The following is a 6,036-nucleotide window of genomic DNA, read 5'->3' as shown; positions in this document are numbered from 1 at the left end:
AGTCCCATGTACTTATCGAAGCTCTCAGTTCATCACCCTTATTCCTGATGCTTCTTGCAATTAAGTAAATGCACTTTAGCCCATCCACCTTTCTACTTTTATAGCCTGTACTCTGCTTTTCCTTCCTCCAAGCCTCTCTACCTGTTAGATCTGACTTTCCCCCATTCCCTTCTTCCTCTGACCTATCCCTCTGGTTCCCATCCCCCTTGCAAACTACTTTAAATCCTCCCAAACCACCCCAGCAAACCTGGCTGCAAGGATACTTGCCCCCCTCTGGTTTGGGTATAACCCATCCTCTCTGTACAGGTCCCACCTTCCCCAGAAGAGATCCCAATGATCCAAAAATCTAAAACCTTCCCTCCTGCACCAACTTCTCAGCCACGCATTTATTTGCCATCTCCTCCTATTCCTACCTTCACTATCACGTGGCACTGGCAGCAATCCTGAGATTGCTACCCTTGAGGTCCTGTTCTTCAGCCTTCTGCCTAGCTCCCTAAACTCACTTTTCAGGACCTCATCCCTCTTCCTGCCTATGTCATTGGTACCAACATGAACCACAACTTCTGGCTGTTCTCCTTCCCGCTCAAGAATCCTGTGGACTCGATCAGAGACATCCTGGACCCTGGCACCTGGGAGGCAACATACCATCCGGGATTCATGCTCACTGCCACAGAACCTCCTATCTGTTCCCCTGACTATCGAGTCCCCTATCACTACTGCCTTCCTCTTCTCCTCCCTTCCCTTCTGAGCAGCAGGACCGGTCCCAGTGCCAGAGACCTGGCTACTGCTGCTAGGTCCCTGCAGGTCATCCCCCTCAACAGCTTCCAAAGCGGAAAACCTGTTATTGAGGGGAACAGCCTCTGGGGTCCTCTGCACTGTCTGCCTGTTCGTTTTCTTTTTCCTTTTCTCTCCCCTGACAGTCACCCTTCTACCTACTTCCTGGACCCCAGGGATTATTAATTCTCTGGTCTCATTTTCATTTCTATGCACCTGTAGAAGCTCTTCCTGTCTGTTTTTATTTTATTTGCTAGTTTTATAATTTTGTTAGTTATCCTTTACTGGGTTTTTAAAAATTTCCAATCCTGTGGCCTACCACTGATCATAAGTGCAACATTATATGCCTTTTTCAGTTCAAAAATGCAATTGGGATACTGGTACGTTTATGAGGATGAGGAATTTGAATATACTATGTTGAGTGATGCTGGAAGCTCTGAGCAAGCAGAACTTAGTACGGGACAGGATGTGGCTTATTGAGTTCTGATGAGTCAGGATTTATAGAACATAGAACACTACAGCACAGTACAGGCCCTTCGGCCCACAATGTTGTGCTGACATTTTATCATTGCTCTAAGATCTATCTTAGACAGAAGCTTGATAGAAGCATGGGTGATTGGAAAATAGGATTTAGACAAGCTGAATTTGTTATAACCGAAGAATGTGTTGGAATTGAAGTTGGGGCAGAGGACAGCAATATTGTATAGGTCGATGTAAGTAGTAATATTAGTGGATCAATATAAAATTTGAAGTTTATTTTAGAATTAAATGTTGTATATTATTGAGTTCATCTAAGTGAAATGGCCAGAGGGGAGGATAAAATCAAGAGTAAGGTCAGAGCATTTTTGGGTTGCACAGTCTTATGTTCATTTGCATGAGTGCTGCTTTATTAATGACTAGATATCAAACAAGCAATCCAGCAACACAATGGTGTAGTAGCAGAGAACTGAAGCTCTTGTCGACTTCTGTTATAGAAGCTGACCTCACATGTACAAATAATGTCACCAATAACAACTTGTCCTGTGAATGGAAGAGTACAAAGATGCAACACTTGAAGACTCGAAGTATGTAAGTGTGTGAGGATAAGTATTTGTCGGTAGTGGGAAGGTAACATGATTTTTGAGGACGAACTTTTTAAGGGGACTTGAAGGAAAGAATTGTAAAAATTTGGTTATCTTTGTGCAGAACTAGTAGTAGGAATTGTCTTTAGAAAGTGAGATATTTTAGATGATGTTGGGTGACTAGGTTAATCATACAGTAGCTTTGCACTGGTTTGTGCCCTTGAGTTTGGATATCTTGGGATGGGAATTGTATGAAGAGCAGAGAGAGAGAGGGGACTTTTGAGGATGCAAGAAGTGTCCTTGTCCTCCACGTATAATTGCCAATGCACTTTCTTGCCTGAACCATTGGATAATCAGGGGAAAAAAAAACAATATCTTTCCCTCAGAGACTGCAGATGCTGGAATCTGGAGCAAAAAACAAACTGCTGGAAGAACTCAGCAGGTCAAGCAGCATCAGTGGAGACAAAGGATATGAGAGGTGGAACCAGACGGGGGCAGATGATGAGAAGATAGAGTCAGGAGGGAGAGGGGGAGTATTAAGAGAGACTTGTGAGTGACTGGTGGAAACACCTAAGGAGGAAAAATAGGCAGATGGAGCCAGATTGGTGAGGGAGGGGGAAGGTAGAGACAGTGGCTGGTGGGTGACAGATGGAACCTGACAAGGGAGGGTTGATGGGCAGAGGGGGGAGGGGATAATGTGCCTGGGTAACAAGGGGGAGGGGTGGAGGAATTTAAAAGGTAAACAAAGGGAGAGGGACCCTGAGTGGACTGGTGTGAGTGAGAAAGAAACACAGGGGAATGTGTTATCTGAAATTGGGATATTTAATGGATTGTAGGCTACCCAAGTGCAATATGGGGGTTCTAGTTTGTGTGTGGCTTCACTGTGGCACAGAAGGCTGAGAATAAAGATGGGTGTGGGGATGAGAAACTTGGTTGAAGTGACATGCAACTGGAAGCAGGAGCGCAGGTGCTCTGCAAAACAGTCAGCTAATCTGTGCTTGGTCTCTATATAGAGGAGGCCATATTGCAAGTACTAAATGTAATAGACCAGGTTGGAGGAGGTGCACGTGAATCCTTGTCTCACCTTGGCCCTCTAATATTAGACAACCCAATTCTAGGAAAAAGATTCTATCTACCCTATCTATGCTCCTCATAATTTTATAAACTTCAATAAGGTCTTAGACTCCTACATTCCAGTGAGAATAAATCCAGTCTATCCAGTCTCTCCTTCTAAGTAAAGCCTTCCTGGTGAATCTCTTCTGCACTCTTCCTAAAGCTGCCACATCCTTCTTGTAGTGTGGCGACTGGCAACACTCCATTTTAAGGTTTATTTTCTATTGATTTTGAATTATTCCCCTTAATTCTTTTTTGTTCATCTTCCCCTGCTTTTGTTTTACCACATTTTTTTCTTGTCTACCTTCTTTCTACATTTTTGCACCATGTGGAAAAATGCAAGGTCGTGCACTTCAGTAAGAGGAAAAGAGGAATCAAAAGGAGGATTATTTTCTAAATGGAGAGACTGCAAATGAGTGAAGTTCAGAAGGATCTAGATGTTCTAGTGTGTGAATCACAAAAGGTTAGCATGCAGATCCAACGATTAGTTAAGTAGGCAAATGGCATGTTGGTCTTTTTTGCAAAGTGGTTGGAGTTTAAGAATAGGGAGGTTTTGGTACAGTTGTACACGGTGTTGGTGAATGCCACACCTGGAATATCGTGCACAGTTTTAGTCCCCTTACCTAAAAAGGCATATAGTAGCATTGGAGACAGTCCAAAAGAGACTCACCAGGCTAATTCCTGAGATGATAGGATTGTCCTATCAAAAAAGGCTAGACAGTTTGCACCTATATTCCTTGGAGTTTAGAAGAGTGAGAGGTGACCTTATTCAAACACACAAAGGTCCTAAGGGGGCTTGACAGTGTAGCTGTTGAAATGTTTTCACTAGTGGGAGAGTCATGAACAAGGGAACATGGCTGCAAAATAATGGGCTTGGTCATTTAAGACTGAGGTTTATAGAGATTTCTTCTCTGAGGCTGGTGAATCTCTGGAATTCTCTGCTCCTGAGGGAGGTGGAGCCAGATCTTAGATATATTTATGGTGGATAAAGATAAATTTTTGAAAAAGAGTTTGTGGATTATGGGGAACTGGAACTGAAGAGTTGAGATCAGCATAGATCAGCCATCGTCACATTGAATGGTGGGACACGCTTGAAGAGCCTGGTAGCCTATTCCTGCTCATATTTTCTTGTGTTCTTTGTGTATTCCTGTAGAGACTGATTTAAAGAATGGCTTGTCAGCATCTGTTTCCTTTAGTACTTTGCCCAAATAGACATTATATGCAAACACTGAGGGAGCAAATAGTAATAATTGACAATTGAGGATAGATGTTGCAATCAGGCCTTTTCTGTGCTTGGGTCCTGACACGTGTTGTAATTTAGAGTAAAGATTGCAGAGAATTTCCATTTCTCCTAACTGCATACTTTCCTTCTCTGCCTTCGCCATTCCATTGGACAGTTTCCGACTACCCTGGGATCAATTTCATTAAATGTTCCAAGCTGTTGGGAAATGTACTAGGAGGAATGATTCAAAGCAGGGTTAAGGAGACAAGTTTTATGGCAGGACTTAAAATGGAGAGGGAGGTGAAGAGCTTGTGGGCTGAAGCAGGAATTTCAGAGTATGTTGGTTTGGCACAGTTCCCAATAGTGCGTGAAGGAAGGGACTTTCACAAAAGGTCACTGGTGAAGAAGCAATGTTTGGCAAGAGTGGAAGTTGCAACAAGATGGACACAGATCAAATGCAGTGGCAGTACACTGGAGAGATAGAAAGGGAAGGGATGATTAAAAAAAATGGGCAAGAGTGCTGTGAGATGAAGAGGTTGGGGACTTGGAATGACAGTAGCATTATCAACTTATCCCTTGCTGAAATCCATCCATGCCACCGTCAACTCCATCTTGGGTATTCCAGTGCCTTCCTCTGATCTCTTCGCCTGGAACAGATGTTGAAGTTTAAAAGCAGAGCGCAGCAAATGCAAGCAGATGAGTGGTCGTAATAATAATGGTGATAAAGATGTCCAGAAGCTACTTGACCTTTCTTCAGCTGTACTGGATGTACATCAACTAGACATGTCAACTCTGTTTCTGACTACACATACACTGCCCAACCTGAGTACTTCCAGCATCTGCAGTATTTTGCATTTGAGCAATTTCAACTCAGCTAGTTCCCACGCTGAACAAACTCAAATGATGTCACAGCTTTGGAAAATAAAGGAGCTAAGTAAAAATAAAAAGAGTGGGTTAAGTATTCTAATTCAAGAGAGGTTCGTTTTGAGTTGGTGTAGTTAAATACCATCCAATGAGGGCATCTGCACGATTTAATTGGCCTGATGTCATCACACAATGCAAACCAAGTTAATTCCAGTGAAGTCCCACCACCAGTACAAATTGCTTTTTTGGATTGCTTGACGTGATGTCAGCACCAGTGTTTTTTTTCTTTTTAACAGCCCACGATTTCTCAATTTAACTGGAGCAGCATTAATCGAATGTGAAATACTTCAAGGCCATATTTGGCAATCCTTCGTTTTGTAATGCGTTTCCCCAAACAATAGTGTAAATGTCTAACAGCCAGAAGCGATGGAACCGTCCATGTAAACGCCACATTTTGAAGCATTTGTATCTCTTTAAGGCACATCGCAGCTAGTTTGCTGCTGATCAAAGAGCTGTTGATCGCTCTACGCTGGGTGTAATATTGTTTATAGAGTAGGGGATTTCCACAGCCAGAGGAAGTGATATTGACTTAAGGGGCTTTCCAGCCAGAACAGTCAGTCATCGCAGCGAGTGCATCGGCGCTAACACCAGCGGCAGAAAAATGGGGAATTTTAACATTGTGTAATCGGCCTTTTTTTTTGTACAAGACGTTCAAAATGGCAGCAATGAATCAGAGGTGCTTTTCGCTGATATTTTTACCAGAAGAAGCCGTTTTCCGGTTGGTTTCCCTGCGAAATTGACACGTTCGGCTCTGGGAGTGAAGGCTGCAGAGGGGGGAAGGACTAGAGGGGCCGACCCGGACCACGCTCGGATGAAGAGCACCATTCGGGGTTAGTACTCGTCCGAGGGGGAGGGGAGGGGAGGGGAGGGGGGGGGGTAAACACGAAGCGGGGAGGGGAGGTGGAGGGGAGCATGCAAACCTGACCCTTCCCATTGTGCCGG

The 6,036-nt window shown here is 43.8% G+C and overlaps 1 protein-coding gene across 1 annotated transcript in view; it reads left to right on the top strand.

The window, feature by feature from the left end:
- Window positions 1–5,263: 5,263 nt before the first annotated feature.
- The window catches only part of traf3 (TNF receptor-associated factor 3), a 75,928-nt gene continuing 75,155 nt past the window's right edge, over window positions 5,264–6,036 (top strand). The window contains exon 1 of the mRNA XM_052025202.1: window positions 5,264–5,924. The gene's annotated coding sequence lies outside the window, so the exon portion shown is untranslated. The remainder of the gene's footprint in view (window positions 5,925–6,036) is intronic.

Source organism: Pristis pectinata, chromosome 1, assembly GCF_009764475.1.
Source record: "Pristis pectinata isolate sPriPec2 chromosome 1, sPriPec2.1.pri, whole genome shotgun sequence".
Classification (NCBI taxonomy): Eukaryota; Metazoa; Chordata; class Chondrichthyes; order Rhinopristiformes; family Pristidae; genus Pristis; species Pristis pectinata.
This window is presented reverse-complemented; position numbering and strand designations above follow the sequence as displayed.